The sequence below is a fragment of the Triturus cristatus genome, chromosome 7, assembly GCF_964204655.1.
Source record: "Triturus cristatus chromosome 7, aTriCri1.1, whole genome shotgun sequence".
Lineage (NCBI taxonomy): Eukaryota > Metazoa > Chordata > Amphibia > Caudata > Salamandridae > Triturus > Triturus cristatus.
Genome location: NC_140590.1, coordinates 1,517,392,828 through 1,517,404,871, shown reverse-complemented (window position 1 = coordinate 1,517,404,871; position 12,044 = coordinate 1,517,392,828). Strand labels below are relative to the sequence as shown.

Genomic DNA, 12,044 nt, shown 5'->3' with positions numbered 1-12,044 from the left:
CTACAGGTAAGCCCTTAAGTTCTCTAAGGAAAGGATTGGGACAATTCAGGGTTCCCTCCTAGGATAGAGGTCAGTCAGTGTGGAGGATATTCGCATGTCTTTTGTTCAGTTTTGCACCAGAGCTGGAGCCAATGGTTTCCTGAACGGTAAACATCGTTTAAGACAAATCCTTTACCCCTCAGGCTATTACAATGCGCTTGTTACAATGACCGCGTTGTAACCACACATTCCATTACCCCACAAGTCATAACAACAACTTGCGTAGGGGTAGAAGGTGTTGGATTTAAAATGCAACACCTTCCCTACTGTTGCACTGACTGAAGTTGAAATAGTAAAATACACTATTTCAACATCCAGCGCCCCCCCTAGAGCTAGTCATAGCTATGACTTGCGGGGTTGTAACAACCACGTTGTAATAGCCTACAGGAAAAAGGGATGCGTTGTAAGGAGGCATATTCTCCCTGAGCTGATTTGAACTGGACTATGCAAGGAGGGCACCAAATGTGCCCCTCAAGCAGACTGAGTGGTGCCGGCAAGCGCTCCCACCCTGCCCCAATACACTAAACCCTGTCTAGGAAGTGGTCCCATCTCCCTGTGTTAGGATATCTTTTGTTCTGCCTTCCCTTGCTCAAGCTTGGCTCAGCAGCAAATGGGTAGAATTGTGTCTCTGGTCGGCAGCAGCCATGTTGTGCTGTCCGGGTCTAGAAGACTGGTACCAGGACCACTAAGGGCCTCCCGGAGGAGCTTTACATATCATGGAATCATACCACCGACACCAATTATGGTGTGGTGGTATGCTTCCAACATGTTTGATGCTAAACATGACCGGGTTCGTTACAGACAGTTAAGAGATGTGCATCGCATAATGACGCATGGCCACTCTATGTATTGTAATGGCAGATGCACTCATAGCCCATGAGAATGGACTCCAAACATTGTAGAGGTATCCTGCTCATGCAGGGGAACCCTCACACTTAGAACCGAGCACCCTGCCTTCAGGATTGAAAGGCCTGCTTTAGATGTGACTTATAGGTTTTAAGTGCAGTGCCTTCAGATATAGGGAAACCTATATCTGTCATAAGTGGTGCGGGCATCAGCTTACACAGGCTGCAATAGCAGGCCTGTAGTCACAATTTGAGCGGTCTCTCATGGGTGGCATAATACCTGCTGCAGCCCATGGGAGATCCTGGTGTACCTATGCCCTTGGTACCTCAGTACCATATACTAAGGACTTATAATGAGACCCCAGTAGCCAATCTGGAATGCACCTAAGTACTCACCATATCCAATTTAGGGGAGAAAGCATATAGACTGGGGTCCTGATTAGCAGGATACCAGTCAGACTAATCAGAAACAGCATAGCACCAGGCAAAAAAGTGCGGATACCCATAAAAGCAGATCTTACTTTCGTACAAGGAATAACCGCACAAAGAATCCTCCAAATACACTAGATAAAATAGAGAGGATAAAAGCCAGAATTACTCAAAAAATAGTCTGAAAACAAGTAAGAAGACCAGAGTTTGGCGGCTCTGTTGATTGGCGGCGGCTCTGTTGATTGGCGGCGGCTCTGTTGATTGGCGGCGGCTCTGTTGATTGGCGGCGGCTCTGTTGATTGGGGGCGGCTCTGTTGATTGGGGGCGGCTCTGTTGATTGGGGGCGGCTCTGTTGATTGGGGGCGGCTCTGTTGATTGGGGGCGGCTCTGTTGATTGGGGCGGCTCTGTTGATTGGGGGCGGCTCTGTTGATTGGGGGCGGCTCTGTTGATTGGGGGCGGCTCTGTTGATTGGGGGCGGCTCTGTTGATTGGGGGCGGCTCTGTTGATTGGGGGCGGCTCTGTTGATTGGGGCGGCTCTGTTGATTGGGGGCGGCTCTGTTGATTGGGGGCGGCTCTGTTTATTGCGGCTGCGTTAATTGGCGGCTGCGTTAATTGGCTGCTTTGTTTTGTGGGGGGGCTCTGTTTATTGGGGCTCTGTTTATTGGGGCTCTGTTTATTGGGGCTCTGTTTATTGGGGCGGCTCTGTTTATTGGGGCGGCTCTGTTTATTGGGGCGGCTCTGTTTATTGGGGCGGCTCTGTTTATTGGGGCGGCTCTGTTTATTGGGGCGGCTCTGTTTATTGTGGGCGGCTCTGTTTAGGCGGCTCTGTTTATTGTGGGCGGCTCTGTTTAGGCGGCTCTGTTTATTGTGGGCGGCTCTGTTTAGGCGGCTCTGTTTATTGTGGGCGGCTCTGTTTATTGTGACCGCCTCTGTTTATTGCAGCTTTATTGATTGGCGGCTGCGTTAATTGGCGGCTTCCTTTTGTGGGGGGCTCTGTTTATTGGAGGCTCTGTTTATTGGAGGCTCTGTTTATTGAAGGCTCTGTTTATTGGAGGCTCTGTTTATTGGGGCGGCTCTGTTTATTGGGGCGGCTCTGTTTATTGGGGCGGCTCTGTTTATTGGGGCGGCTCTGTTTATTGGGGCGGCTCTGTTTATTGGGGCGGCTCTGTTTATTGGGGCGGCTCTGTTTATTGGGGCGGCTCTGTTTTATTGTGGGCGGCTGTTTATTGCTGCTGCGTTAATTGGCGGCTTCGTTTTGTGGAGGGCTCTGTTTATTGGTGGCGGCTCTGTTCATTGGGGGCGGCTCTGTTCATTGGGGGCGGCTCTGTTCATTGGGGGCGGCTCTGTTCATTGGGGGCGGCTCTGTTCATTGGGGGCGGCTCTGTTTATTGGGTGTTCCGTTTATTGGGTGTTCCGTTTATTGGGGCGGCTCTGTTTATTGGGTGTTCCGTTTATTGGGGCGGCTCTGTTTATTGGGGCGGCTCTGTTTATTGGGGCGGCTCTGTTTATTGGGGCGGCTCTGTTTTATTGTGGGTGGCTCTGTTTTATTGTGGGCGGCTGTTTATTGCTGCTGCGTTAATTGGCGGCTTCGTTTATTGGTGGGGGCTCTGTTTATTGGTGGGGGCTCTGTTTATTGGTGGGGGCTCTGTTTATTGGTGGGGGCTCTGTTTATTGGTGGGGGCTCTGTTTATTGGTGGCGGCTCTGTTTATTGGTGGCGGCTCTGTTTATTGGTGGCGGCTCTGTTTATTGGTGGCGGCTCTGTTTATTGGTGGTGGCTCTGTTTATTGGTGGCGGCTCTGTTTATTGGTGGCGGCTCTGTTCATTGGTGGCGGCTCTGTTCATTGGTGGCGGCTCTGTTCATTGGTGGCGGCTCTGTTCATTGGTGGCGGCTCTGTTCATTGGGGCGGCTCTGTTCATTGGTGGCGGCTCTGTTCATTGGTGGCGGCTCTGTTCATTGGTGGCGGCTCTGTTCATTGGTGGCGGCTCTGTTCATTGGGGCGGCTCTGTTCATTGGGGCGGCTCTGTTTATTGGGTGTTCCGTTTATTGGGTGTTCCGTTTATTGGGTGTTCCGTTTATTGGGTGTTCCGTTTATTGGGTGTTCCGTTTATTGGGGCGGCTCTGTTTATTGGGTGTTCCGTTTATTGGGGCGGCTCTGTTTATTGGGGCGGCTCTGTTTATTGGGGCGGCTCTGTTTATTGGGGCGGCTCTGTTTATTGGGGCGGCTCTGTTTATTGTGGGCGGCTCTGTTTTATTGTGGGCGGCTGTTTATTGCTGCTGCGTTGATTGGCGGCTTCGTTTTGTGGGGGGCTCTGTTTATTGGTGGCGGCTCTGTTTATTGGTGGCGGCTCTGTTTAATTGTGGGCGGCTCTGTTTAATTGTGGGCGGCTCTGTTTAATTGTGGGCGGCTCTGTTTAATTGTGGGCGGCTCTGTTTAATTGCGGCTGCGTTAATTGGCGGCTGCGTTAATTGGCGGCTTCGTTTTGTGGGGGGCTCTGTTTATTGGGGGGCTCTGTTTATTGGGGGCTATCTGCAGCCCACCATTTGGTTCTTTCCTAACTTTTTGCCTTTAACCCTCCTATTCTTAGTGGCTCTGTTTTCGGTAGCTAGTTTTTTGGAAGTATGTGGCCCGCTCAGTTTTTGGCCTGCTAAGTTTTTCTTTTATGTGCATTTCTTTTGATGTTCATCTTAATGCAATTATAGCCACAAACTGAATCACTATTATGTTAAAAGAATACTTGTTCCCTGTCTCGGAGTTCAGCCTGCCAGAGCTTATGGTCTTGTACTCACTTGTTTATGTGCTGAAATAATATAATAAAACAATTGTTTTAAACAACTTTGTTTAGTCGCATAGGCTTAGAAAATGGTCATCTCGCCTAATAGGGTGTTGGGTGTCTACTATCCACTTCAAGACCCATATTCGTAGGGAACTTGAGTAAAGACTTTTCAATGATTCAAGTGTACTTAGGCCATCTTATGAAATATTTTCTCCATTTGAAATCTGAATGTTATTACTCAATATCTGCAATTTCAGCCGACATATTGAATTGTACATTAAGGTTTTAGAAAATGTCACTGAAAAATCAGAGTACAATCTTGCCCAGGGCCCTAAAAAATTGATAAGACACTGGGTAGAGAGACAGTGAGATGCAGGTAGCCTGAAAAGTGGTGAATAAATATCTGAAAGATTACTTTCCCTGGGAATAGCCTAGAACATAGGACGACGCCTTGAGCAACTGCTCATGCCTTAATACCTATGGTGTACTTGAAGCTTCAGCAATGTCAGAATTGGAACTGTAAATTTAAAGCTAAATGACAACCTTCTGCAACGAAGATGGTGTTAGATTTTGAGGTATAGACACAAGCTGCCACCTACTTTTCATTTTGGTTTATTATAATATTTCTTGTCTTCTCAAATTGCAAGGTATTCAGATGTGTTTCCCCATCATTACTTCTACCAGCTGTGATGACTTGTTTTTTTGGTAGGCCGGGCGGAGTTAGTTCTTGGCCTGTTAGACCTGCCATCTTTGGCATGGTTCTACCCTAACCTTTGGTCTGCGACAATCCTTCTTTTGGCAGCTCTGCTTTGGCAGTGTAGTGCTTGGCGGCCCGATGCTTGGCGGCCCAGTGCTTCGCAGCTCCGTTTGTGACTTGCCAGTTTTTTTTGGTGTCTTTTTTTGTACATTTTCTTGTGATGGGCATGTTGATGCTTTTATTGCCACTAACTGTCCCTCTGTTTTGTTTACAGAATGCTGCTGTCCTATCTGAGTTGAGCCTGCCAGCTCTTATGGTTTTGTAAACATTGGTTTGTTATGTGCTGAAGAAATGTACTATAAATATTTATTTAATAAACCTTGTTAATTGTTTAGTAAAATTGACTTAGAGAATGGTGATCCCATCTGACAAGGTGTTGGGACTCTTTAAGCCACTCTAATACATGTATTCATAAGGATCCTGGGTAAGGACTTAAGTATAATTCATGTGTAGTTGTGTCATCTTATGGATAATAAACTTGCAGAAATTGTCACTCAAGAATCACGGTAATATCTTGCCCAGGATTCCACAAAAAATTGATAAGGTGACAGTGTATAGAGCAACAGTGAGAGGTAGAGGTAGCCTGGAAAGAGTGGTTAAGACAATGTAGGACGCCTTGAGCAAATGCCCATGACTTAATGCCTTTAGTGTTCTTGAAGTTTCAGCAATGTCAGAATTGGTATTATAAACTCAAAAGCTATATGAGAAGCAACTTCAAGGAGGCTGGTGTTGGCTTTTGGGATGCGTAGGCCCAGCCTCCAACTAAGACAGAACCCATCTCAAAACCCAAGGTTAACCCCAGTTATCCCTTGGTTGCTGTAGTACCACTTGTGCTTGTGCTAGGGGGTGCAGGTGCCTTGGGGGCATTGGTAGTAGGAGTTTCCTTGGCATTTAGACAATCGGCATCCCTCTTCCAATGGGTCTTTACCTTACAAATGTAGCACCAAGGTTTCTTTTTGCCTTTCTTGGAATTTTGAGACTCGCCCCCAGATGCAGGTATCTGGTGCCCTTGTGAAGATTTTTTTTTTTTTGTCTTTACCCTTGTCCCCACACTTATCCTGGGATTTAGGAGAATCTTGCTTCTTCTGGTCCCCTCCATTACCACGGTGTTTGTGCTTTCCTCAAGCATCCCCTATTGTAGGCAGATGTCTACTTCATGCTAAATACGCTTCACCAGCAAAGCCAATGTTACTGAAATCACGGCTGTATAACTAAAATAGTGTGCTAAGGTTGTGTTGATCTGCATACAGTTAAACTGCCTTGGCTGTGTATTATGGGCACGAACATGGCCAATTTCCACGCTTTGGTAACGATTCCAACTCCTCCTCAACTGATCATTCATAAGACTGAACTTGTTTTCCCTTGTACAACCAGTATTAATTTCAAGAACTACTTTGACTAGAGAAGCATTTTTACTTTACCATTAATGGCAGTTTCAGATACAATTCTGCAGAAATAGAATTTTTGAAAACTTTGCTTCATGACCAGATGGCTGATATTTTTGTTTTTGTACACACTGTTCAGTGAACAATACCTGCAACCTTGCAGACTTTTGGTATTTGATAATATATATATATTTTTTATTTAGGGCTACAGCAAAGCAATTGATTCCTAATAAGGAAAATAATATCACACTTGAGTTTGGTGGATTACTCAAATGGGCCGCAGTATGCCTTGTATACTGGTAAACAATGTCTCTCGAATACAGTCCAAAACACGCTTAAAGCATTCAAATTGTAATCTTAGACATTATGGGTTCCCCCATTACCCCCCTCCGCTAATACAGAGTGCTTTGTAGCTACACCAGTAAACCCCTCTAAATCATGTAGTAGAATTTTGTTTCCTTGGAAGCAGTACTTCTTCGGTCAAGCCTAGGCAGTGCATGCGCTGCTCCGTGAGGCAGGCTCTACTCTAGTATGGACCCGACGCTCCGCACACTCTCCACCCATATTCTTCATTGGCTTGTGTCATTGTCCTTTGTGAATGCTGGCTTCTGATTTGTTAATAGGCTTGTTAGTCCCTCCTTAGTACCTCCTTGTTTACATTTGTAACCTACCTTGAGGACTGGCCCTTTTACTTCTGTTACTCAATATGTTGTATTTAGTATGTAAGCACTATTCTTTAATGAGTTTCTCCTACTTCAGGCAGGACGTGATTTCCTGAAACATTCAGCTCACCATGTGCGCTTTCACTTTCCAAGCAGCATTGGACAATGGTGGCCGCTTCTTTGAAATGAAATGGGTCTTGCATTAACAAGAGTTTGAGCTATTGGGATTGTAAATGACAATGCATTTTATTTATGTGCTAATTATCAAAACAGATCAATAAAAGGCACTGTCATATTACAATGTCAATAGTTGACTCTTGCAAATGTGAGACCTATTGCCTTTTCAAATGCTTGTTCCTAATTGCTACTAAGCAACAGTGATCTACCAGCTTCACATGGATGCTGGGGAGCTGGGTACTGCGACATGCTTGCTGCTTTGATCTTAAACACTATTTGATAAAAAAATTAGAGTTGTCTAAGCTAATCCTTCAACAATGCACTCCTTTGGACCAATGTACAATCCTTCTTTATAGTACTTTCCACAGGTGCATTTCATTAAATGTGTACAACCTTTTCGAGGCAAGTCATTTGGCAGAGAATAAAATTCCTATGAAAATCATACTCCTATATGCAATGATAATCAATTGCAGCCGTATGGCCTACTGCTGCTGTAGCAATGTCGCCCAGAATTGGTCCTGTGTACATTTGTAATCTTATTTAGTTAAAAGTATCTAGTTTGAAATATAGAGACTACTTCTATTTTTTACAAATATCAAAGGCCCAATCATAAATAGTGTGTATGGTCCTTTGTCAGCCAATACTCCAAATTCTCTTAAGAACTTAGAGTGGGAGTATACTGCTTTAATGAACTGTCGCTATGGAAAACATTAGTGTTTGGGATTTTGTGGGCTGTTACGAAGGGGTGGTTTATGGCTAAGCAGTTCCCTCTTTCACCAGCATTGTCTTCTGCAGGTTACGATGACCGCGTAAGGTATTTCTACTGCAGTACGGGGATTAGTAATCGGAAGAGGCACCATGAACATGGAAGAGACATGCCCAATGTTTTCCCAGGTAAGTGAGCACAGTTTTGAGAGTGGAATGACTGATCTTCAGCTTCCGATACTTGACCCCTAGTGAAAGGACAGAAATATTATGACAAACTGAACTCTTGCCTGTGGTAAAGGTGCAGCTTGGCTCCTCTGAGGGGAGCAGAAGAGGGCAGCAGAGTCAAAGATATTAGAAATAGACAGAGGTGCATGGGGTATCTTGAGTACCTAGTTCCCATGGGGAAGTGCTTGTACACTCCAATTGGTAGAAATGTACGGCTGCTGCGATGTGCTGGAGCACTACCTATCAAATGAAGGTCTGGTAATCGGAGTGTAACCATATTGGTTCCATTAAAGCATCTTTTGGGAGGGAGGCCTGGTGAAAAGAACAATGTTTGTTAATTGTGCAATGCTTAAACGATCATTGAGCTGCTTTATGGCACTTGTATAGCGCCAAGAGGACACGTTAACCAGACTTACTATAAGGCTTGTTCAATAAGTTATTGGGGTAGGAGGAGGATGGGCAGGGTGGCAATGAATGTTGTTAGGTTGATGGTGACTTTGAGATAAGGGAGACCCCCCCCCCTACAACATTTTCAAGCAACCTAAGTACACTGCTTTATACTCCTCCCAGGCCTCTGCAGCATCTGCACTGCCCACACCACCTCTCCAAACGTACTCTGCCACTTCTCTGGGCCTGAGGAGTTACAGCTCAAAGTGGGCAATTCAGTCTAGTTTGGCTATCTAAACCTCTGTTCCTCCCTGCCTACTGCTACCTCTTACCCTCTCTAACCAGTGTCCTAAAAATATTTGTGGTCCCAGGCAAGGTATCTCAATTGTTTTTGTTACCCAGTTAAAATGTACCATTGAATATCATGAAATAGCATATAAACTTTAAAATTTGATCCATTCGGGGGCCCGCAATTTTTTTTTGCCCTGAACTCATTCAAATTATATTACTCTGGACTAGCAGTTTTCTAGGTGTGGCAATTCATGAAGGCAGTTTATCAAATGAAACACTAGCTACAGTACTGCCAAAAGCAAGCTGACTTATTCAAAAGGATATCCCTGCATACGTCCTCCAGAGCAACTTACACTGGACACTCCAATCCAAATACACTCCATCACCTTGGTAGTGACCTATCGGGTGACCTAGTATTCCAAGATGCCCAGCTTCCACACTAGGTCTGTGAGATGAGGGTGTTGACTGACAGGTTTCTTCTCCTCGATGAGCATCTGCAGTTTTCTATTTTTCCCCCTCCTCTGCCCTGCCCAACATATCAGCCTCAATTGAGGAAGCTCAGATTACCTTGTTTTTTTAAGCACTGGAGGCTCTGGGAGCAGAGTTTGCACACTTGGTTGTACCCAATGATGCACATGGGTTCATTAAGGCACAATGATTCGACTGTTGGGATAATGCAGTCCATACCTGTGCTACTGCAAGAAAGTAACTGCATAACCCGAGACCTCTGAACTCTGTCCTAGCCCATTGGTGCTTTTATTTCATGAATCCATTTTTCTCTCTCCCCACTTTTTCTTGAAGCCTCTACTCCCTCTTACTGCATTCCTTTGCTTTGGCTTTCTTACTCCTGTGGTGACATTTCTCACCCCCTCCTCAATTACTCTATGCTTAAGCCTCACTCCTCGTCATATTATGTATTTTGCTTTGTCCTCTTCTTAAACATTCTCCCTTTCTTGATCCGACTCACTTTATCTATTCAGCTCCTTCCTTTTTAACTGTCCTCACGTGTTTATTTCTTATCTGTGATTATAATTCCATTTGCTTCATCGTCCTGTTTCTCTTGGTTGGCATGAAGAGTGCTGGCCCCCACACATCATTGATCTTTTTTTAAGGCTGCTTCTAGGCTTATTAGCAGTTCTGCAGATGCTTGCATTACAACATTTATATAGGACTCACTACCTCTGTGAGCAACGAAGTGCTTGCCTACATGGGCAGAATGCTATTCCCTGTAAGCCAGGGTCTGTGGATGCGTGGGTGTGGCCATTTTTATGTTCTAGCAAGGGAACATAAGGGCATCACGCAGACAAATGACCAATCCCCTGCCCTGGGTTAACTAACAAAATACCACCATAATGGAAGTGCACAGCGTTCGTTCACCTTTGTGTCCTGGTGCCATTGCGCCTGCTGCACTATTGATGGCCACACCTCTGATTATTTAGCTATTTTGTGGTGATTCATGCTTGGTGAGTAAAGCTCATGGTTCTCAGGGATTAAATGCAATTTTTCCCAATATTACAGGCTTCCATATGAAAATACTTGTGATGGTTCAGGTGGTCTCCCTATTCATGCCCCCTAATTCCCCCAATCCCATTCCATATACTGAGCAGATTTACTATTTTTCGAAATGAAAATGCCTGACACAAGTTGAGATGGAAGTCATGGTGTCTGGTTTTAGCAAGTCCCCTACTTGGACCCCTAGCAGGTCCTATTGTGCATCATATTTAGTTTTCAATGGGCCTGTGACTGCTTGACGTATCTCTGGCTAATTGGCCTGCAGCTTATAAGGGGATGGCTGCAGGAGCAACCAGGGGACATTGGTTGGTCAGTTGTGGACTGGAAAGTGGGCTGTTGGGTAACTAATGATCACCTCTCAGCCTTCCATACTAAATGAAGAGTCGGTCAGACAGTAGAGAATACAAACCAATGACTGTTTATTCATATACACTCAGTGTGGAGCCCAGTCTGCCCAATCGCTAAGAGTGCTGCAGAGGGACTGAAATCGACTAGCAAAAAGATACATTATGTACATCTCGCAACTGGGCTTCAACACACCCACAGTGGAATTTTCCAAGCAGATGCAGCTGGATAGTGAAATCAAAAAAAATAAGTTTTGATTCTCGTATCTCCTACCACCTAGTACAACCCACGGTCGTTCCACCCTGTACCCGCCATCAGACGAATGGGAGAGGGCCTCTATCTAGTGAGAAAGGTAGGCAGTAATATGAACAGTCCATTCCTTAGTGAAGCAAAACCAATTATTGCAGAATCAAAACATAACAGGGGCCTTTTCTCAGAAATAGAAAAGGATTACTTTTGTTCCTGGTTTAAAATGGCGTCTGAACAGCGAAGGCTAACTTTACATAGGCAATGCTCAAACACGAATCCTTCTATTCTATCAGACCCTCCTTTTAGCATGAGCTAAAACATTTTCTAACAGCAACAAGGAAAATATAAAACCAAAAAAACAGGAGACCATGAGTAAAACTCCTTATAAGCATTCCATATTCTCAGTATTGGGAAAGGAGAATGTAAGGAGGGAAGAAGTTTCAAAAATGCCCTCATCTATCTACATGAGGTCGTCTATCTCTTTCTGTACCATAATGGCACAGATGGGAAGACACTGAATATTGGCACAACAAAGCACCAATATCGTAATTATGTAAATCACTTTTTCAAGAATCCAGCCCAAACTACCGAAAACAGGCCAACTCCAAATCCCACTTTCCATTCCCTTGACATTCTCGAGGATGTACAATATGTGTTTGGTAATATTCTTTTCCATATTTTTGATCCCGACTACACACTGGTCTCCCACTACCGCGCATACACCACCACTCTTGGCTAAGATGAAAACTACCCCATATCTAGTCTGTTCAGAATATATCCGCATGCTTTCCAACTGAGTGGCGATGTCTCCTAAAGCTGCCAGTGTAGTATTAGATCATATTTGTAACTTGCACCCAAAATATTCTTAGGCTTTCTCACCCAAAGCCATGGCGGTATCACCCAAAGGGAAAAAGGAAGAAAGGATGTATCCAGAAGTGATCCCATTACTATCATTATTAACCTCTATATCGGCCCCTCCCTCACAGAATTGCTTGGTCAAAGTCCTCTTAATCGAAAGGACATTAGGCTTAGCGTATTTACAGGGCACACCTAGGGGAAACACCATCCCAAGAGCGACAGCGCCTGTACCATTATGAACATTAGAATAAGTACCGTTCCACAAAAAGTAAAACCCCGGGTGTGCATAAATCGGTCCTTTATAATTTACTGCAGCATATCTGGTGTTCATTCCAAACGTACTCGGGTATTTGTCATTCTCAGAAGGCATTGTATTCTATTCTAGAACAAGTGATATA

The 12,044-nt window shown here is 44.8% G+C and overlaps 1 long non-coding RNA gene across 1 annotated transcript in view; it reads left to right on the top strand.

The window, feature by feature from the left end:
* Window positions 1-12,044, top strand: part of LOC146812274 (uncharacterized) — a 219,121-nt gene that overhangs the window by 81,141 nt on the left and 125,936 nt on the right. The window contains exon 3 of the long non-coding RNA XR_014965887.1: window positions 7,867-7,965. This is a non-coding gene — a long non-coding RNA (uncharacterized LOC146812274). The remainder of the gene's footprint in view (window positions 1-7,866; window positions 7,966-12,044) is intronic.